This window comes from Rhinoderma darwinii (genome assembly GCF_050947455.1).
Source record: "Rhinoderma darwinii isolate aRhiDar2 chromosome 3 unlocalized genomic scaffold, aRhiDar2.hap1 SUPER_3_unloc_13, whole genome shotgun sequence".
In the NCBI taxonomy this organism is placed as follows: domain Eukaryota; kingdom Metazoa; phylum Chordata; class Amphibia; order Anura; family Rhinodermatidae; genus Rhinoderma; species Rhinoderma darwinii.
In genome coordinates this window covers 703,342-724,717 of record NW_027461738.1, presented here as the reverse complement: position 1 = coordinate 724,717, position 21,376 = coordinate 703,342, and the positions used below count along the sequence as shown (strand labels likewise).

The 21,376-nt window shown below is 38.1% G+C and overlaps 11 non-coding genes across 11 annotated transcripts; 9 read left to right on the top strand and 2 right to left on the bottom strand.

The window, feature by feature from the left end:
• Positions 1-1,259: 1,259 nt before the first annotated feature.
• On the top strand, positions 1,260-1,341 carry TRNAS-UGA (transfer RNA serine (anticodon UGA)). The gene has a single exon. It is a non-coding gene; the product is annotated as a tRNA-Ser (tRNA).
• Positions 1,342-4,374: 3,033 nt separating this feature from the next.
• On the top strand, positions 4,375-4,456 carry TRNAS-UGA (transfer RNA serine (anticodon UGA)). The gene has a single exon. It is a non-coding gene; the product is annotated as a tRNA-Ser (tRNA).
• Positions 4,457-7,488: 3,032 nt separating this feature from the next.
• On the top strand, positions 7,489-7,570 carry TRNAS-UGA (transfer RNA serine (anticodon UGA)). Its single transcript has one exon. It is a non-coding gene; the product is annotated as a tRNA-Ser (tRNA).
• Positions 7,571-10,602: 3,032 nt separating this feature from the next.
• TRNAS-UGA (transfer RNA serine (anticodon UGA)) lies at positions 10,603-10,684 on the top strand. Its single transcript has one exon. It is a non-coding gene; the product is annotated as a tRNA-Ser (tRNA).
• A 1,477-nt stretch (positions 10,685-12,161) lies between these two features.
• TRNAS-UGA (transfer RNA serine (anticodon UGA)) lies at positions 12,162-12,243 on the top strand. Its single transcript has one exon. It is a non-coding gene; the product is annotated as a tRNA-Ser (tRNA).
• Positions 12,244-15,274: 3,031 nt separating this feature from the next.
• TRNAS-UGA (transfer RNA serine (anticodon UGA)) lies at positions 15,275-15,356 on the top strand. Its single transcript has one exon. It is a non-coding gene; the product is annotated as a tRNA-Ser (tRNA).
• Positions 15,357-16,636: 1,280 nt separating this feature from the next.
• TRNAT-AGU (transfer RNA threonine (anticodon AGU)) lies at positions 16,637-16,710 on the bottom strand. Its single transcript has one exon. It is a non-coding gene; the product is annotated as a tRNA-Thr (tRNA).
• A 123-nt stretch (positions 16,711-16,833) lies between these two features.
• TRNAS-UGA (transfer RNA serine (anticodon UGA)) lies at positions 16,834-16,915 on the top strand. The gene has a single exon. It is a non-coding gene; the product is annotated as a tRNA-Ser (tRNA).
• A 1,280-nt stretch (positions 16,916-18,195) lies between these two features.
• On the bottom strand, positions 18,196-18,269 carry TRNAT-AGU (transfer RNA threonine (anticodon AGU)). Its single transcript has one exon. It is a non-coding gene; the product is annotated as a tRNA-Thr (tRNA).
• Positions 18,270-18,392: 123 nt separating this feature from the next.
• Positions 18,393-18,474, top strand: TRNAS-UGA (transfer RNA serine (anticodon UGA)). Its single transcript has one exon. It is a non-coding gene; the product is annotated as a tRNA-Ser (tRNA).
• A 1,476-nt stretch (positions 18,475-19,950) lies between these two features.
• On the top strand, positions 19,951-20,032 carry TRNAS-UGA (transfer RNA serine (anticodon UGA)). The gene has a single exon. It is a non-coding gene; the product is annotated as a tRNA-Ser (tRNA).
• Positions 20,033-21,376: the final 1,344 nt, after the last annotated feature.

Genomic DNA, 21,376 nt, shown 5'->3' with positions numbered 1-21,376 from the left:
TCAGGTTGGTTGGAAAACTTCTTCCCTTAGTAAATCTCTGCTTGCTGTCAATTATAATACTATTTTCTGTCACATACTCCTGCCCTTAGTAAATTCATTCCCTTAAATGGACTCTGTCACCAGTTTATCAATTCCCAATTTCCTAACTAGCCTAATAGGTGCTGTGATGCTGATAACTACAGTGTGATTTGTTGTTTTTTGTTTTAAAAACGTTTATTTGCAAAGTTATGAGCATTTATTTATATATACTAATGTAGCTCTAATAGCCAAATAGGAGATGACTCCTTTTTACTCTGGGCAGCTAATGTTTTCTGTATGACGCTGTCCAATCAGCATACAACTTCTCCCCCTTCCCTGTCCAGCAACACAGTGTGATCATATAGTACACTGCGTCCATTCCCGACTGTGTTTCAACAGGTGATATCTTCGGTTCTGTCACAGCTAGAACTGTGATTTTGGTGTCATATGAAAGAGTAGAATCCAGTCTTTCAAATGCCACCAAATCTGCTTTTTTTAGGTGGCCCACAGCCCGAGATATGGCTGTTTGAATTGATCCCCCTTCCCTGTAGCTTGAGTTTCACAATGTGTGTGAAGCAGCTTCATGCTGATAGGACAGCATCAGATGCTGAGAGTCAGCTCCACCTCAGGAGAATTGCTGCTGTTACCTCCCAGATGTCTAATAAAGGCTAAATTACATATTTAGAAAATGCTCATAACTTTGCAAATAATAAACATTTTTTTACTACAAATCACCCTGTAGTTATCAGCAGCAAAGCACCTATTAGACTAGTTAGGAGTTAGGGACCTGATAAACTGGTAACAGAGTCCCTTTAAGAGCTCTTCAAAAGTTTTTCCCACAATGGATGTTAAGCTTACTGGTCTATAATTACTTTGTATTGAACGTACTAATTATAGAAAACTCAATGACATTCATGGGGTCTCTGTCACCAATGAAAAACCCGATAGATTTTTAATCGCCTATAAATAATTTGATTAATCATATACTTTAGTTATGTAAACTTAAATAATAAGCAAGTGAATAAACTAAAGCAACTGATAGCAAGGCACTGCTGAGTTTTGAACTCAGGATCTCCTGTTTACTAGACAGGCACTTTAACCAACTAAGCCACAGCACCAAAGCACTTTTCTTCTCACGGTGTCCTACCACACAGCTCAGTTCAGAGCAAAAGACTGATCTCATATTTTAGGCTAGCCCCTTAGGTGTAGTTGCCAGAAGTCTTAACAGTCAGGGTACATAAGTTGTGATGGCCGAGTGGTTAAGGCGTTGGATTTGAAATCCAATGGGGTCTCCCTGCACAGGTTCAAGTCCTGTTCACAACGTTCTATTTTAAGAAGAGAACTTCCAGAAACATATTAAAGTTTGTCACCTATAGAAAGAGTTATTTTAATTCCATCCTCTTTATCACTGATTAATTACATTAATAATAGTGGTTCCAGCTGTGCCCCTGGCTTACAACTCTGAAAAGCGAGCAATATTTAGAGTATAAATCACTATAACTACAGCATCCCATTTGTCCAGACTTTTATTTTCCTCTTGATAAAAACAAATCAGGTTGGTTGGACAACTTCTGTCCTTAGTAAATCTCTGCTTGCTGTCAATTATAATACTATTTTCTGTCACATACTCCTGTATATAGTCCCTTAAATGGACTCTGTCACCAGTTTATCAATTCCCAATTTCCTAACTAGCCTAATAGGCGCTATGATGCTGATAACTACAGTGTGATTTGTTTTTTTTTTTAAAAAAACGTTTATTTGCAAAGTTATGAGCATTTATTTATATATACTAATGTAGCTCTAATAGCCAAATAGGAGATGACTCCTTTTTGCTCTGGGCAGCTAATGTTTTCTGTATGACGCTGTCCAATCAGCATACAACTTCTCCCCCTTCCCTGTCCAGCAACACAGTGTGATCATATAGTACACTGCGTCCATTCCCGACTGTGTTTTCAACAGGTGATATCTTCGGTTCTGTCACAGCTAGAACTGTGATTTTGGTGTCTTATGAAAGAGCAGAATCCAGTCTTTCAAATGCCACCAAATCTGCTTTTTTAGGTGGCCCACAGCCCGAGATATGGCTGTTTGAATTGATCCCCCTTCCCTGTAGCTTGAGTTTCACAATGTGTGTGAAGCAGCTTCATGCTGATAGGACAGCATCAGATGCTGAGAGTCAGCTCCACCTCAGGAGAATTGCTGCTGTTACCTCCCAGATGTCTAATAAAGGCTAAATTACATATTTAGAAAATGCTCATAACTTTGCAAATAATAAACATTTTTTTACTACAAATCACCCTGTAGTTATCAGCAGCAAAGCACCTATTAGACTAGTTAGGAGTTAGGGACCTGATAAACTGGTAACAGAGTCCCTTTAAGAGCTCTTCAAAAGTTTTTCCCACAATGGATGTTAAGCTTACTGGTCTATAATTACTTTGTATTGAACGTACTAATTATAGAAAACTCAATGACATTCATGGGGTCTCTGTCACCAATGAAAAACCCGATAGATTTTTAATCGCCTATAAATAATTTGATTAATCATATACTTTAGTTATGTAAACTTAAATAATAAGCAAGTGAATAAACTAAAGCAACTGATAGCAAGGCACTGCTGAGTTTTGAACTCAGGATCTCCTGTTTACTAGACAGGCACTTTAACCAACTAAGCCACAGCACCAAAGCACTTTTCTTCTCACGGTGTCCTACCACACAGCTCAGTTCAGAGCAAAAGACTGATCTCATATTTTAGGCTAGCCCCTTAGGTGTAGTTGCCAGAAGTCTTAACAGTCCGGGTACATAAGTTGTGATGGCCGAGTGGTTAAGGCGTTGGATTTGAAATCCACACAGGTTCAAGTCCTGTTCACAACGTTCTATTTTAAGAAGAGAACTTCCAGAAACATATTAAAGTTTGTCACCTATGGAAAGAGTTATTTCAATTTCATCCTCTTTGTCACTGATTAATTACATTAATAATAGTGGTTCCAGCTGTGCCCCTGGCTTACAACTCTGAAAAGCGAGCAATATTTAGAGTATAAATCACTATAACTACAGCATCCCATTTGTCCAGACTTTTATTTTTCTCTTGATAAATACAAATCAGGTTGGTTGGAAAACTTCTTCCCTTAGTAAATCTCTGCTTGCTGTCAATTATAATACTATTTTCTGTCACATACTCCTGCCCTTAGTAAATTCATTCCCTTAAATGGACTCTGTCACCAGTTTATCAATTCCCAATTTCCTAACTAGCCTAATAGGTGCTGTGATGCTGATAACTACAGTGTGATTTGTTGTTTTTTTGTTTTAAAAACGTTTATTTGCAAAGTTATGAGCATTTATTTATATATACTAATGTAGCTCTAATAGCCAAATAGGAGATGACTCCTTTTTACTCTGGGCAGCTAATGTTTTCTGTATGACGCTGTCCAATCAGCATACAACTTCTCCCCCTTCCCTGTCCAGCAACACAGTGTGATCATATAGTACACTGCGTCCATTCCCGACTGTGTTTCAACAGGTGATATCTTCGGTTCTGTCACAGCTAGAACTGTGATTTTGGTGTCATATGAAAGAGTAGAATCCAGTCTTTCAAATGCCACCAAATCTGCTTTTTTTAGGTGGCCCACAGCCCGAGATATGGCTGTTTGAATTGATCCCCCTTCCCTGTAGCTTGAGTTTCACAATGTGTGTGAAGCAGCTTCATGCTGATAGGACAGCATCAGATGCTGAGAGTCAGCTCCACCTCAGGAGAATTGCTGCTGTTACCTCCCAGATGTCTAATAAAGGCTAAATTACATATTTAGAAAATGCTCATAACTTTGCAAATAATAAACATTTTTTTACTACAAATCACCCTGTAGTTATCAGCAGCAAAGCACCTATTAGACTAGTTAGGAGTTAGGGACCTGATAAACTGGTAACAGAGTCCCTTTAAGAGCTCTTCAAAAGTTTTTCCCACAATGGATGTTAAGCTTACTGGTCTATAATTACTTTGTATTGAACGTACTAATTATAGAAAACTCAATGACATTCATGGGGTCTCTGTCACCAATGAAAAACCCGATAGATTTTTAATCGCCTATAAATAATTTGATTAATCATATACTTTAGTTATGTAAACTTAAATAATAAGCAAGTGAATAAACTAAAGCAACTGATAGCAAGGCACTGCTGAGTTTTGAACTCAGGATCTCCTGTTTACTAGACAGGCACTTTAACCAACTAAGCCACAGCACCAAAGCACTTTTCTTCTCACGGTGTCCTACCACACAGCTCAGTTCAGAGCAAAAGACTGATCTCATATTTTAGGCTAGCCCCTTAGGTGTAGTTGCCAGAAGTCTTAACAGTCAGGGTACATAAGTTGTGATGGCCGAGTGGTTAAGGCGTTGGATTTGAAATCCAATGGGGTCTCCCTGCACAGGTTCAAGTCCTGTTCACAACGTTCTATTTTAAGAAGAGAACTTCCAGAAACATATTAAAGTTTGTCACCTATAGAAAGAGTTATTTTAATTCCATCCTCTTTATCACTGATTAATTACATTAATAATAGTGGTTCCAGCTGTGCCCCTGGCTTACAACTCTGAAAAGCGAGCAATATTTAGAGTATAAATCACTATAACTACAGCATCCCATTTGTCCAGACTTTTATTTTCCTCTTGATAAAAACAAATCAGGTTGGTTGGACAACTTCTGTCCTTAGTAAATCTCTGCTTGCTGTCAATTATAATACTATTTTCTGTCACATACTCCTGTATATAGTCCCTTAAATGGACTCTGTCACCAGTTTATCAATTCCCAATTTCCTAACTAGCCTAATAGGCGCTATGATGCTGATAACTACAGTGTGATTTTTTTTTTTTTTTAAAAAAACGTTTATTTGCAAAGTTATGAGCATTTATTTATATATACTAATGTAGCTCTAATAGCCAAATAGGAGATGACTCCTTTTTGCTCTGGGCAGCTAATGTTTTCTGTATGACGCTGTCCAATCAGCATACAACTTCTCCCCCTTCCCTGTCCAGCAACACAGTGTGATCATATAGTACACTGCGTCCATTCCCGACTGTGTTTTCAACAGGTGATATCTTCGGTTCTGTCACAGCTAGAACTGTGATTTTGGTGTCTTATGAAAGAGCAGAATCCAGTCTTTCAAATGCCACCAAATCTGCTTTTTTAGGTGGCCCACAGCCCGAGATATGGCTGTTTGAATTGATCCCCCTTCCCTGTAGCTTGAGTTTCACAATGTGTGTGAAGCAGCTTCATGCTGATAGGACAGCATCAGATGCTGAGAGTCAGCTCCACCTCAGGAGAATTGCTGCTGTTACCTCCCAGATGTCTAATAAAGGCTAAATTACATATTTAGAAAATGCTCATAACTTTGCAAATAATAAACATTTTTTTACTACAAATCACCCTGTAGTTATCAGCAGCAAAGCACCTATTAGACTAGTTAGGAGTTAGGGACCTGATAAACTGGTAACAGAGTCCCTTTAAGAGCTCTTCAAAAGTTTTTCCCACAATGGATGTTAAGCTTACTGGTCTATAATTACTTTGTATTGAACGTACTAATTATAGAAAACTCAATGACATTCATGGGGTCTCTGTCACCAATGAAAAACCCGATAGATTTTTAATCGCCTATAAATAATTTGATTAATCATATACTTTAGTTATGTAAACTTAAATAATAAGCAAGTGAATAAACTAAAGCAACTGATAGCAAGGCACTGCTGAGTTTTGAACTCATGATCTCCTGTTTACTAGACAGGCACTTTAACCAACTAAGCCACAGCACCAAAGCACTTTTCTTCTCACGGTGTCCTACCACACAGCTCAGTTCAGAGCAAAAGACTGATCTCATATTTTAGGCTAGCCCCTTAGGTGTAGTTGCCAGAAGTCTTAACAGTCCGGGTACATAAGTTGTGATGGCCGAGTGGTTAAGGCGTTGGATTTGAAATCCACACAGGTTCAAGTCCTGTTCACAACGTTCTATTTTAAGAAGAGAACTTCCAGAAACATATTAAAGTTTGTCACCTATGGAAAGAGTTATTTCAATTTCATCCTCTTTGTCACTGATTAATTACATTAATAATAGTGGTTCCAGCTGTGCCCCTGGCTTACAACTCTGAAAAGCGAGCAATATTTAGAGTATAAATCACTATAACTACAGCATCCCATTTGTCCAGACTTTTATTTTTCTCTTGATAAATACAAATCAGGTTGGTTGGAAAACTTCTTCCCTTAGTAAATCTCTGCTTGCTGTCAATTATAATACTATTTTCTGTCACATACTCCTGCCCTTAGTAAATTCATTCCCTTAAATGGACTCTGTCACCAGTTTATCAATTCCCAATTTCCTAACTAGCCTAATAGGTGCTGTGATGCTGATAACTACAGTGTGATTTGTTGTTTTTTGTTTTAAAAACGTTTATTTGCAAAGTTATGAGCATTTATTTATATATACTAATGTAGCTCTAATAGCCAAATAGGAGATGACTCCTTTTTACTCTGGGCAGCTAATGTTTTCTGTATGACGCTGTCCAATCAGCATACAACTTCTCCCCCTTCCCTGTCCAGCAACACAGTGTGATCATATAGTACACTGCGTCCATTCCCGACTGTGTTTCAACAGGTGATATCTTCGGTTCTGTCACAGCTAGAACTGTGATTTTGGTGTCATATGAAAGAGTAGAATCCAGTCTTTCAAATGCCACTAAATCTGCTTTTTTTAGGTGGCCCACAGCCCGAGATATGGCTGTTTGAATTGATCCCCCTTCCCTGTAGCTTGAGTTTCACAATGTGTGTGAAGCAGCTTCATGCTGATAGGACAGCATCAGATGCTGAGAGTCAGCTCCACCTCAGGAGAATTGCTGCTGTTACCTCCCAGATGTCTAATAAAGGCTAAATTACATATTTAGAAAATGCTCATAACTTTGCAAATAATAAACATTTTTTTACTACAAATCACCCTGTAGTTATCAGCAGCAAAGCACCTATTAGACTAGTTAGGAGTTAGGGACCTGATAAACTGGTAACAGAGTCCCTTTAAGAGCTCTTCAAAAGTTTTTCCCACAATGGATGTTAAGCTTACTGGTCTATAATTACTTTGTATTGAACGTACTAATTATAGAAAACTCAATGACATTCATGGGGTCTCTGTCACCAATGAAAAACCCGATAGATTTTTAATCGCCTATAAATAATTTGATTAATCATATACTTTAGTTATGTAAACTTAAATAATAAGCAAGTGAATAAACTAAAGCAACTGATAGCAAGGCACTGCTGAGTTTTGAACTCAGGATCTCCTGTTTACTAGACAGGCACTTTAACCAACTAAGCCACAGCACCAAAGCACTTTTCTTCTCACGGTGTCCTACCACACAGCTCAGTTCAGAGCAAAAGACTGATCTCATATTTTAGGCTAGCCCCTTAGGTGTAGTTGCCAGAAGTCTTAACAGTCAGGGTACATAAGTTGTGATGGCCGAGTGGTTAAGGCGTTGGATTTGAAATCCAATGGGGTCTCCCTGCACAGGTTCAAGTCCTGTTCACAACGTTCTATTTTAAGAAGAGAACTTCCAGAAACATATTAAAGTTTGTCACCTATAGAAAGAGTTATTTTAATTCCATCCTCTTTATCACTGATTAATTACATTAATAATAGTGGTTCCAGCTGTGCCCCTGGCTTACAACTCTGAAAAGCGAGCAATATTTAGAGTATAAATCACTATAACTACAGCATCCCATTTGTCCAGACTTTTATTTTCCTCTTGATAAAAACAAATCAGGTTGGTTGGACAACTTCTGTCCTTAGTAAATCTCTGCTTGCTGTCAATTATAATACTATTTTCTGTCACATACTCCTGTATATAGTCCCTTAAATGGACTCTGTCACCAGTTTATCAATTCCCAATTTCCTAACTAGCCTAATAGGCGCTATGATGCTGATAACTACAGTGTGATTTTTTTTTTTTTTAAAAAAAACGTTTATTTGCAAAGTTATGAGCATTTATTTATATATACTAATGTAGCTCTAATAGCCAAATAGGAGATGACTCCTTTTTGCTCTGGGCAGCTAATGTTTTCTGTATGACGCTGTCCAATCAGCATACAACTTCTCCCCCTTCCCTGTCCAGCAACACAGTGTGATCATATAGTACACTGCGTCCATTCCCGACTGTGTTTTCAACAGGTGATATCTTCGGTTCTGTCACAGCTAGAACTGTGATTTTGGTGTCTTATGAAAGAGCAGAATCCAGTCTTTCAAATGCCACCAAATCTGCTTTTTTAGGTGGCCCACAGCCCGAGATATGGCTGTTTGAATTGATCCCCCTTCCCTGTAGCTTGAGTTTCACAATGTGTGTGAAGCAGCTTCATGCTGATAGGACAGCATCAGATGCTGAGAGTCAGCTCCACCTCAGGAGAATTGCTGCTGTTACCTCCCAGATGTCTAATAAAGGCTAAATTACATATTTAGAAAATGCTCATAACTTTGCAAATAATAAACATTTTTTTACTACAAATCACCCTGTAGTTATCAGCAGCAAAGCACCTATTAGACTAGTTAGGAGTTAGGGACCTGATAAACTGGTAACAGAGTCCCTTTAAGAGCTCTTCAAAAGTTTTTCCCACAATGGATGTTAAGCTTACTGGTCTATAATTACTTTGTATTGAACGTACTAATTATAGAAAACTCAATGACATTCATGGGGTCTCTGTCACCAATGAAAAACCCGATAGATTTTTAATCGCCTATAAATAATTTGATTAATCATATACTTTAGTTATGTAAACTTAAATAATAAGCAAGTGAATAAACTAAAGCAACTGATAGCAAGGCACTGCTGAGTTTTGAACTCATGATCTCCTGTTTACTAGACAGGCACTTTAACCAACTAAGCCACAGCACCAAAGCACTTTTCTTCTCACGGTGTCCTACCACACAGCTCAGTTCAGAGCAAAAGACTGATCTCATATTTTAGGCTAGCCCCTTAGGTGTAGTTGCCAGAAGTCTTAACAGTCCGGGTACATAAGTTGTGATGGCCGAGTGGTTAAGGCGTTGGATTTGAAATCCACACAGGTTCAAGTCCTGTTCACAACGTTCTATTTTAAGAAGAGAACTTCCAGAAACATATTAAAGTTTGTCACCTATGGAAAGAGTTATTTCAATTTCATCCTCTTTGTCACTGATTAATTACATTAATAATAGTGGTTCCAGCTGTGCCCCTGGCTTACAACTCTGAAAAGCGAGCAATATTTAGAGTATAAATCACTATAACTACAGCATCCCATTTGTCCAGACTTTTATTTTTCTCTTGATAAATACAAATCAGGTTGGTTGGAAAACTTCTTCCCTTAGTAAATCTCTGCTTGCTGTCAATTATAATACTATTTTCTGTCACATACTCCTGCCCTTAGTAAATTCATTCCCTTAAATGGACTCTGTCACCAGTTTATCAATTCCCAATTTCCTAACTAGCCTAATAGGTGCTGTGATGCTGATAACTACAGTGTGATTTGTTGTTTTTTGTTTTAAAAACGTTTATTTGCAAAGTTATGAGCATTTATTTATATATACTAATGTAGCTCTAATAGCCAAATAGGAGATGACTCCTTTTTACTCTGGGCAGCTAATGTTTTCTGTATGACGCTGTCCAATCAGCATACAACTTCTCCCCCTTCCCTGTCCAGCAACACAGTGTGATCATATAGTACACTGCGTCCATTCCCGACTGTGTTTCAACAGGTGATATCTTCGGTTCTGTCACAGCTAGAACTGTGATTTTGGTGTCATATGAAAGAGTAGAATCCAGTCTTTCAAATGCCACCAAATCTGCTTTTTTTAGGTGGCCCACAGCCCGAGATATGGCTGTTTGAATTGATCCCCCTTCCCTGTAGCTTGAGTTTCACAATGTGTGTGAAGCAGCTTCATGCTGATAGGACAGCATCAGATGCTGAGAGTCAGCTCCACCTCAGGAGAATTGCTGCTGTTACCTCCCAGATGTCTAATAAAGGCTAAATTACATATTTAGAAAATGCTCATAACTTTGCAAATAATAAACATTTTTTTACTACAAATCACCCTGTAGTTATCAGCAGCAAAGCACCTATTAGACTAGTTAGGAGTTAGGGACCTGATAAACTGGTAACAGAGTCCCTTTAAGAGCTCTTCAAAAGTTTTTCCCACAATGGATGTTAAGCTTACTGGTCTATAATTACTTTGTATTGAACGTACTAATTATAGAAAACTCAATGACATTCATGGGGTCTCTGTCACCAATGAAAAACCCGATAGATTTTTAATCGCCTATAAATAATTTGATTAATCATATACTTTAGTTATGTAAACTTAAATAATAAGCAAGTGAATAAACTAAAGCAACTGATAGCAAGGCACTGCTGAGTTTTGAACTCAGGATCTCCTGTTTACTAGACAGGCACTTTAACCAACTAAGCCACAGCACCAAAGCACTTTTCTTCTCACGGTGTCCTACCACACAGCTCAGTTCAGAGCAAAAGACTGATCTCATATTTTAGGCTAGCCCCTTAGGTGTAGTTGCCAGAAGTCTTAACAGTCAGGGTACATAAGTTGTGATGGCCGAGTGGTTAAGGCGTTGGATTTGAAATCCAATGGGGTCTCCCTGCACAGGTTCAAGTCCTGTTCACAACGTTCTATTTTAAGAAGAGAACTTCCAGAAACATATTAAAGTTTGTCACCTATAGAAAGAGTTATTTTAATTCCATCCTCTTTATCACTGATTAATTACATTAATAATAGTGGTTCCAGCTGTGCCCCTGGCTTACAACTCTGAAAAGCGAGCAATATTTAGAGTATAAATCACTATAACTACAGCATCCCATTTGTCCAGACTTTTATTTTCCTCTTGATAAAAACAAATCAGGTTGGTTGGACAACTTCTGTCCTTAGTAAATCTCTGCTTGCTGTCAATTATAATACTATTTTCTGTCACATACTCCTGTATATAGTCCCTTAAATGGACTCTGTCACCAGTTTATCAATTCCCAATTTCCTAACTAGCCTAATAGGCGCTATGATGCTGATAACTACAGTGTGATTTGTTTTTTTTTTTAAAAAAACGTTTATTTGCAAAGTTATGAGCATTTATTTATATATACTAATGTAGCTCTAATAGCCAAATAGGAGATGACTCCTTTTTGCTCTGGGCAGCTAATGTTTTCTGTATGACGCTGTCCAATCAGCATACAACTTCTCCCCCTTCCCTGTCCAGCAACACAGTGTGATCATATAGTACACTGCGTCCATTCCCGACTGTGTTTCAACAGGTGATATCTTCGGTTCTGTCACAGCTAGAACTGTGATTTTGGTGTCATATGAAAGAGTAGAATCCAGTCTTTCAAATGCCACCAAATCTGCTTTTTTTAGGTGGCCCACAGCCCGAGATATGGCTGTTTGAATTGATCCCCCTTCCCTGTAGCTTGAGTTTCACAATGTGTGTGAAGCAGCTTCATGCTGATAGGACAGCATCAGATGCTGAGAGTCAGCTCCACCTCAGGAGAATTGCTGCTGTTACCTCCCAGATGTCTAATAAAGGCTAAATTACATATTTAGAAAATGCTCATAACTTTGCAAATAATAAACATTTTTTTACTACAAATCACCCTGTAGTTATCAGCAGCAAAGCACCTATTAGACTAGTTAGGAGTTAGGGACCTGATAAACTGGTAACAGAGTCCCTTTAAGAGCTCTTCAAAAGTTTTTCCCACAATGGATGTTAAGCTTACTGGTCTATAATTACTTTGTATTGAACGTACTAATTATAGAAAACTCAATGACATTCATGGGGTCTCTGTCACCAATGAAAAACCCGATAGATTTTTAATCGCCTATAAATAATTTGATTAATCATATACTTTAGTTATGTAAACTTAAATAATAAGCAAGTGAATAAACTAAAGCAACTGATAGCAAGGCACTGCTGAGTTTTGAACTCAGGATCTCCTGTTTACTAGACAGGCACTTTAACCAACTAAGCCACAGCACCAAAGCACTTTTCTTCTCACGGTGTCCTACCACACAGCTCAGTTCAGAGCAAAAGACTGATCTCATATTTTAGGCTAGCCCCTTAGGTGTAGTTGCCAGAAGTCTTAACAGTCAGGGTACATAAGTTGTGATGGCCGAGTGGTTAAGGCGTTGGATTTGAAATCCAATGGGGTCTCCCTGCACAGGTTCAAGTCCTGTTCACAACGTTCTATTTTAAGAAGAGAACTTCCAGAAACATATTAAAGTTTGTCACCTATAGAAAGAGTTATTTTAATTCCATCCTCTTTATCACTGATTAATTACATTAATAATAGTGGTTCCAGCTGTGCCCCTGGCTTACAACTCTGAAAAGCGAGCAATATTTAGAGTATAAATCACTATAACTACAGCATCCCATTTGTCCAGACTTTTATTTTCCTCTTGATAAAAACAAATCAGGTTGGTTGGACAACTTCTGTCCTTAGTAAATCTCTGCTTGCTGTCAATTATAATACTATTTTCTGTCACATACTCCTGTATATAGTCCCTTAAATGGACTCTGTCACCAGTTTATCAATTCCCAATTTCCTAACTAGCCTAATAGGCGCTATGATGCTGATAACTACAGTGTGATTTGTTTTTTTTTTTAAAAAAACGTTTATTTGCAAAGTTATGAGCATTTATTTATATATACTAATGTAGCTCTAATAGCCAAATAGGAGATGACTCCTTTTTGCTCTGGGCAGCTAATGTTTTCTGTATGACGCTGTCCAATCAGCATACAACTTCTCCCCCTTCCCTGTCCAGCAACACAGTGTGATCATATAGTACACTGCGTCCATTCCCGACTGTGTTTTCAACAGGTGATATCTTCGGTTCTGTCACAGCTAGAACTGTGATTTTGGTGTCTTATGAAAGAGCAGAATCCAGTCTTTCAAATGCCACCAAATCTGCTTTTTTAGGTGGCCCACAGCCCGAGATATGGCTGTTTGAATTGATCCCCCTTCCCTGTAGCTTGAGTTTCACAATGTGTGTGAAGCAGCTTCATGCTGATAGGACAGCATCAGATGCTGAGAGTCAGCTCCACCTCAGGAGAATTGCTGCTGTTACCTCCCAGATGTCTAATAAAGGCTAAATTACATATTTAGAAAATGCTCATAACTTTGCAAATAATAAACATTTTTTTACTACAAATCACCCTGTAGTTATCAGCAGCAAAGCACCTATTAGACTAGTTAGGAGTTAGGGACCTGATAAACTGGTAACAGAGTCCCTTTAAGAGCTCTTCAAAAGTTTTTCCCACAATGGATGTTAAGCTTACTGGTCTATAATTACTTTGTATTGAACGTACTAATTATAGAAAACTCAATGACATTCATGGGGTCTCTGTCACCAATGAAAAACCCGATAGATTTTTAATCGCCTATAAATAATTTGATTAATCATATACTTTAGTTATGTAAACTTAAATAATAAGCAAGTGAATAAACTAAAGCAACTGATAGCAAGGCACTGCTGAGTTTTGAACTCATGATCTCCTGTTTACTAGACAGGCACTTTAACCAACTAAGCCACAGCACCAAAGCACTTTTCTTCTCACGGTGTCCTACCACACAGCTCAGTTCAGAGCAAAAGACTGATCTCATATTTTAGGCTAGCCCCTTAGGTGTAGTTGCCAGAAGTCTTAACAGTCCGGGTACATAAGTTGTGATGGCCGAGTGGTTAAGGCGTTGGATTTGAAATCCACACAGGTTCAAGTCCTGTTCACAACGTTCTATTTTAAGAAGAGAACTTCCAGAAACATATTAAAGTTTGTCACCTATGGAAAGAGTTATTTCAATTTCATCCTCTTTGTCACTGATTAATTACATTAATAATAGTGGTTCCAGCTGTGCCCCTGGCTTACAACTCTGAAAAGCGAGCAATATTTAGAGTATAAATCACTATAACTACAGCATCCCATTTGTCCAGACTTTTATTTTTCTCTTGATAAATACAAATCAGGTTGGTTGGAAAACTTCTTCCCTTAGTAAATCTCTGCTTGCTGTCAATTATAATACTATTTTCTGTCACATACTCCTGCCCTTAGTAAATTCATTCCCTTAAATGGACTCTGTCACCAGTTTATCAATTCCCAATTTCCTAACTAGCCTAATAGGTGCTGTGATGCTGATAACTACAGTGTGATTTGTTGTTTTTTGTTTTAAAAACGTTTATTTGCAAAGTTATGAGCATTTATTTATATATACTAATGTAGCTCTAATAGCCAAATAGGAGATGACTCCTTTTTACTCTGGGCAGCTAATGTTTTCTGTATGACGCTGTCCAATCAGCATACAACTTCTCCCCCTTCCCTGTCCAGCAACACAGTGTGATCATATAGTACACTGCGTCCATTCCCGACTGTGTTTCAACAGGTGATATCTTCGGTTCTGTCACAGCTAGAACTGTGATTTTGGTGTCATATGAAAGAGTAGAATCCAGTCTTTCAAATGCCACCAAATCTGCTTTTTTAGGTGGCCCACAGCCCGAGATATGGCTGTTTGAATTAATCCCCCTTCCCTGTAGCTTGAGTTTCACAATGTGTGTGAAGCAGCTTCATGCTGATAGGACAGCATCAGATGCTGAGAGTCAGCTCCACCTCAGGAGAATTGCTGCTGTTACCTCCCAGATGTCTAATAAAGGCTAAATTACATATTTAGAAAATGCTCATAACTTTGCAAATAATAAACATTTTTTTACTACAAATCACCCTGTAGTTATCAGCAGCAAAGCACCTATTAGACTAGTTAGGAGTTAGGGACCTGATAAACTGGTAACAGAGTCCCTTTAAGAGCTCTTCAAAAGTTTTTCCCACAATGGATGTTAAGCTTACTGGTCTATAATTACTTTGTATTGAACGTACTAATTATAGAAAACTCAATGACATTCATGGGGTCTCTGTCACCAATGAAAAACCCGATAGATTTTTAATCGCCTATAAATAATTTGATTAATCATATACTTTAGTTATGTAAACTTAAATAATAAGCAAGTGAATAAACTAAAGCAACTGATAGCAAGGCACTGCTGAGTTTTGAACTCAGGATCTCCTGTTTACTAGACAGGCACTTTAACCAACTAAGCCACAGCACCAAAGCACTTTTCTTCTCACGGTGTCCTACCACACAGCTCAGTTCAGAGCAAAAGACTGATCTCATATTTTAGGCTAGCCCCTTAGGTGTAGTTGCCAGAAGTCTTAACAGTCAGGGTACATAAGTTGTGATGGCCGAGTGGTTAAGGCGTTGGATTTGAAATCCAATGGGGTCTCCCTGCACAGGTTCAAGTCCTGTTCACAACGTTCTATTTTAAGAAGAGAACTTCCAGAAACATATTAAAGTTTGTCACCTATAGAAAGAGTTATTTTAATTCCATCCTCTTTATCACTGATTAATTACATTAATAATAGTGGTTCCAGCTGTGCCCCTGGCTTACAACTCTGAAAAGCGAGCAATATTTAGAGTATAAATCACTATAACTACAGCATCCCATTTGTCCAGACTTTTATTTTCCTCTTGATAAAAACAAATCAGGTTGGTTGGACAACTTCTGTCCTTAGTAAATCTCTGCTTGCTGTCAATTATAATACTATTTTCTGTCACATACTCCTGTATATAGTCCCTTAAATGGACTCTGTCACCAGTTTATCAATTCCCAATTTCCTAACTAGCCTAATAGGCGCTATGATGCTGATAACTACAGTGTGATTTGTTTTTTTTTTAAAAAAAACGTTTATTTGCAAAGTTATGAGCATTTATTTATATATACTAATGTAGCTCTAATAGCCAAATAGGAGATGACTCCTTTTTACTCTGGGCAGCTAATGTTTTCTGTATGACGCTGTCCAATCAGCATACAACTTCTCCCCCTTCCCTGTCCAGCAACACAGTGTGATCATATAGTACACTGCGTCCATTCCCGACTGTGTTTTCAACAGGTGATATCTTCGGTTCTGTCACAGCTAGAACTGTGATTTTGGTGTCTTATGAAAGAGCAGAATCCAGTCTTTCAAATGCCACCAAATCTGCTTTTTTAGGTGGCCCACAGCCTGAGATATGGCTGTTTGAATTGATCCCCCTTCCCTGTAGCTTGAGTTTCACAATGTGTGTGAAGCAGCTTCATGCTGATAGGACAGCATCAGATGCTGAGAGTCAGCTCCACCTCAGGAGAATTGCTGCTGTTACCTCCCAGATGTCTAATAAAGGCTAAATTACATATTTAGAAAATGCTCATAACTTTGCAAATAATAAACATTTTTTTACTACAAATCACCCTGTAGTTATCAGCAGCAAAGCACCTATTAGACTAGTTAGGAGTTAGGGACCTGATAAACTGGTAACATAGTCCCTTTAAGAGCTCTTCAAAAGTTTTTCCCACAATGGATGTTATGCTTACTGGTCTATAATTACTTTGTATTGAACTTACTACTTATAGAAAACTCAATGACATTCATGGGGTCTCTGTCACCAATGAAAAACCCGAAAGATTTTTAATCGCCTATAGAGAATTTGATTCATCATATACTTTAGTTAAGTAAACTTAAATAATAAAAAAGTGAATAAACTAAAGCAACAAATAGCAAGGCACTGCTGAGATTTGAACTCAGGATCTCCTGTTTACTAGACAGGTGCTTTAACCAACTAAGCCACAGCACCAAAGCACTTTTCTTCTCACGGTGTCCTACCACACAGCTCAGTTCAGAGCAAAAGACTGATCTCATATTTTAGGCTAGCCCCTTAGGTGTAGTTGCCAGAAGTCTTAACAGTCAGGGTACATAAGTTGTGATGGCCGAGTGGTTAAGGCGTTGGATTTGAAATCCAATGGGGTCTCCCTGCACAGGTTCAAGTCCTGTTCACAACGTTCTATTTTAAGAAGAGAACTTCCAGAAACATATTAAAGTTTGTCACCTATAGAAAGAGTTATTTTAATTCCATCCTCTTTATCACTGATTAATTACATTAATAATAGTGGTTCCAGCTGTGCCCCTGGCTTACAACTCTGAAAAGCGAGCAATATTTAGAGTATAAATCACTATAACTACAGCATCCCATTTGTCCAGACTTTTATTTTCCTCTTGATAAAAACAAATCAGGTTGGTTGGACAACTTCTGTCCTTAGTAAATCTCTGCTTGCTGTCAATTATAATACTATTTTCTGTCACATACTCCTGTATATAGTCCCTTAAATGGACTCTGTCACCAGTTTATCAATTCCCAATTTCCTAACTAGCCTAATAGGCGCTATGATGCTGATAACTACAGTGTGATTTGTTTTTTTTTTTAAAAAAACGTTTATTTGCAAAGTTATGAGCATTTATTTATATATACTAATGTAGCTCTAATAGCCAAATAGGAGATGACTCCTTTTTACTCTGGGCAGCTAATGTTTTCTGTATGACGCTGTCCAATCAGCATACAACTTCTCCCCCTTCCCTGTCCAGCAACACAGTGTGATCATATAGTACACTGCGTCCATTCCCGACTGTGTTTTCAACAGGTGATATCTTCGGTTCTGTCACAGCTAGAACTGTGATTTTGGTGTCTTATGAAAGAGTAGAATCCAGTCTTTCAAATGCCACCAAATCTGCTTTTTTAGGTGGCCCACAGCCTGAGATATGGCTGTTTGAATTGATCCCCCTTCCCTGTAGCTTGAGTTTCACAATGTGTGTGAAGCAGCTTCATGCTGATAGGACAGCATCAGATGCTGAGAGTCAGCTCCACCTCAGGAGAATTGCTGCTGTTACCTCCCAGATGTCTAATAAAGGCTAAATTACATATTTAGAAAATGCTCATAACTTTGCAAATAATAAACATTTTTTTACTACAAATCACCCTGTAGTTATCAGCAGCAAAGCACCTATTAGACTAGTTAGGAGTTAGGGACCTGATAAACTGGTAACATAGTCCCTTTAAGAGCTCTTCAAAAGTTTTTCCCACAATGGATGTTATGCTTACTGGTCTATAATTACTTTGTATTGAACTTACTACTTATAGAAAACTCAATGACATTCATGGGGTCTCTGTCACCAATGAAAAACCCGAAAGATTTTTAATCGCCTATAGAGAATTTGATTCATCATATACTTTAGTTAAGTAAACTTAAATAATAAAAAAGTGAATAAACTAAAGCAACAAATAGCAAGGCACTGCTGAGATTTGAACTCAGGATCTCCTGTTTACTAGACAGGTGCTTTAACCAACTAAGCCACAGCACCAAAGCACTTTTCTTCTCACGGTGTCCTACCACACAGCTCAGTTCAGAGCAAAAGACTGATCTCATATTTTAGGCTAGCCCCTTAGGTGTAGTTGCCAGAAGTCTTAACAGTCAGGGTACATAAGTTGTGATGGCCGAGTGGTTAAGGCGTTGGATTTGAAATCCAATGGGGTCTCCCTGCACAGGTTCAAGTCCTGTTCACAACGTTCTATTTTAAGAAGAGAACTTCCAGAAACATATTAAAGTTTGTCACCTATAGAAAGAGTTATTTTAATTCCATCCTCTTTATCACTGATTAATTACATTAATAATAGTGGTTCCAGCTGTGCCCCTGGCTTACAACTCTGAAAAGCGAGCAATATTTAGAGTATAAATCACTATAACTACAGCATCCCATTTGTCCAGACTTTTATTTTCCTCTTGATAAAAACAAATCAGGTTGGTTGGACAACTTCTGTCCTTAGTAAATCTCTGCTTGCTGTCAATTATAATACTATTTTCTGTCACATACTCCTGTATATAGTCCCTTAAATGGACTCTGTCACCAGTTTATCAATTCCCAATTTCCTAACTAGCCTAATAGGCGCTATGATGCTGATAACTACAGTGTGATTTGTTTTTTTTTTAAAAAAACGTTTATTTGCAAAGTTATGAGCATTTATTTATATATACTAATGTAGCTCTAATAGCCAAATAGGAGATGACTCCTTTTTACTCTGGGCAGCTAATGTTTTCTGTATGACGCTGTCCAATCAGCATACAACTTCTCCCCCTTCCCTGTCCAGCAACACAGTGTGATCATATAGTACACTGCGTCCATTCCCGACTGTGTTTTCAACAGGTGATATCTTCGGTTCTGTCACAGCTAGAACTGTGATTTTGGTGTCTTATGAAAGAGTAGAATCCAGTCTTTCAAATGCCACCAAATCTGCTTTTTTAGGTGGCCCACAGCCTGAGATATGGCTGTTTGAATTGATCCCCCTTCCCTGTAGCTTGAGTTTCACAATGTGTGTGAAGCAGCTTCATGCTGATAGGACAGCATCAGATGCTGAGAGTCAGCTCCACCTCAGGAGAATTGCTGCTGTTACCTCCCAGATGTCTAATAAAGGCTAAATTACATATTTAGAAAATGCTCATAACTTTGCAAATAATAAACATTTTTTTACTACAAATCACCCTGTAGTTATCAGCAGCAAAGCACCTATTAGACTAGTTAGGAGTTAGGGACCTGATAAACTGGTAACATAGTCCCTTTAAAAGCTCTTCAAAAGTTTTTCCCACAATGGATGTTAAGCTTACTGGTCTATAATTACTTTGTATTGAACTTACTACTTATAGAAAACTCAATGACATTCATGGGGTCTCTGTCACCAATGAAAAACCCGATAGATTTTTAATCGCCTATAAAGAATTTGATTCATCATATACTTTAGTTATGTAAACTTAAATAATAAAAAAGTGAATAAACTAAAGCAACAAATAGCAAGGCACTGCTGAGATTTGAACTCAGGAGCTCCTGTTTACTAGACAGGCGCTTTAACCAACTAAGCCACAGCACCAAAGCACTTTTCTTCTCACGGTGTTCTACCACACAGCTCAGTTCAGAGCAAAAGACTGATCTCATATTTTAGGCTAGCCCCTTAGGTGTAGTTGCCAGAAGTCTTAACAGTCAGGGTACATAAGTTGTGATGGCCGAGTGGTTAAGGCGTTGGATTTGAAATCCAATGGGGTCTCCCTGCACAGGTTCAAGTCCTGTTCACAACGTTCTATTTTAAGAAGAGAACTTCCAGAAACATATTAAAGTTTGTCACCTATAGAAAGAGTTATTTTAATTCCATCCTCTTTATCACTGATTAATTACATTAATAATAGTGGTTCCAGCTGTGCCCCTGGCTTACAACTCTGAAAAGCGAGCAATATTTAGAGTATAAATCACTATAACTTCAGCATCCCATTTGTCCAGACTTTTATTTTCCTCTTGATAAAAACAAATCAGGTTGGTTGGACAACTTCTGTCCTTAGTAAATCTCTGCTTGCTGTCAATTATAATACTATTTTCTGTCACATACTCCTGTATATAGTCCCTTAAATGGACTCTGTCACCAGTTTATCAATTCCCAATTTCCTAACTAGCCTAATAGGCGCTATGATGCTGATAACTACAGTGTGATTTGTTGTTTTTTGTTTTAAAAACGTTTATTTGCAAAGTTATGAGCATTTATTTATATATACTAATGTAGCTCTAATAGCCAAATAGGAGATGACTCCTTTTTACTCTGGGCAGCTAATGTTTTCTGTATGACGCTGTCCAATCAGCATACAACTTCTCCCCCTTCCCTGTCCAGCAACACAGTGTGATCATATAGTACACTGCGTCCATTCCCGACTGTGTTTTCAACAGGTGATATCTTCGGTTCTGTCACAGCTAGAACTGTGATTTTGGTGTCTTATGAAAGAGCAGAATCCAGTCTTTCAAATGCCACCAAATCTGCTTTTTTAGGTGGCCCACAGCCCGAGATATGGCTGTTTGAATTGATCCCCCTTCCCTGTAGCTTGAGTTTCACAATGTGTGTGAAGCAGCTTCATGCTGATAGGACAGCATCAGATGCTGAGAGTCAGCTCCACCTCAGGAGAATTGCTGCTGTTACCTCCCAGATGTCTAATAAAGGCTAAATTACATATTTAGAAAATGCTCATAACTTTGCAAATAATAAACATTTTTTTACTACAAATCACCCTGTAGTTATCAGCAGCAAAGCACCTATTAGACTAGTTAGGAGTTAGGGACCTGATAAACTGGTAACAGAGTCCCTTTAAGAGCTCTTCAAAAGTTTTTCCCACAATGGATGTTAAGCTTACTGGTCTATAATTACTTTGTATTGAACTTACTACTTATAGAAAACTCAATGACATTCATGGGGTCTCTGTCACCAATGAAAAACCCGATAGATTTTTAATCGCCTATAAAGAATTTGATTCATCATATACTTTAGTTATGTAAACTTAAATAATAAACAAGTGAATAAACTAAAGCAACTGATAGCAAGGGACTGCTGAGAATTGAACTCAGGATCTCCTGTTTACTAGACAGGCACTTTAACCAACTAA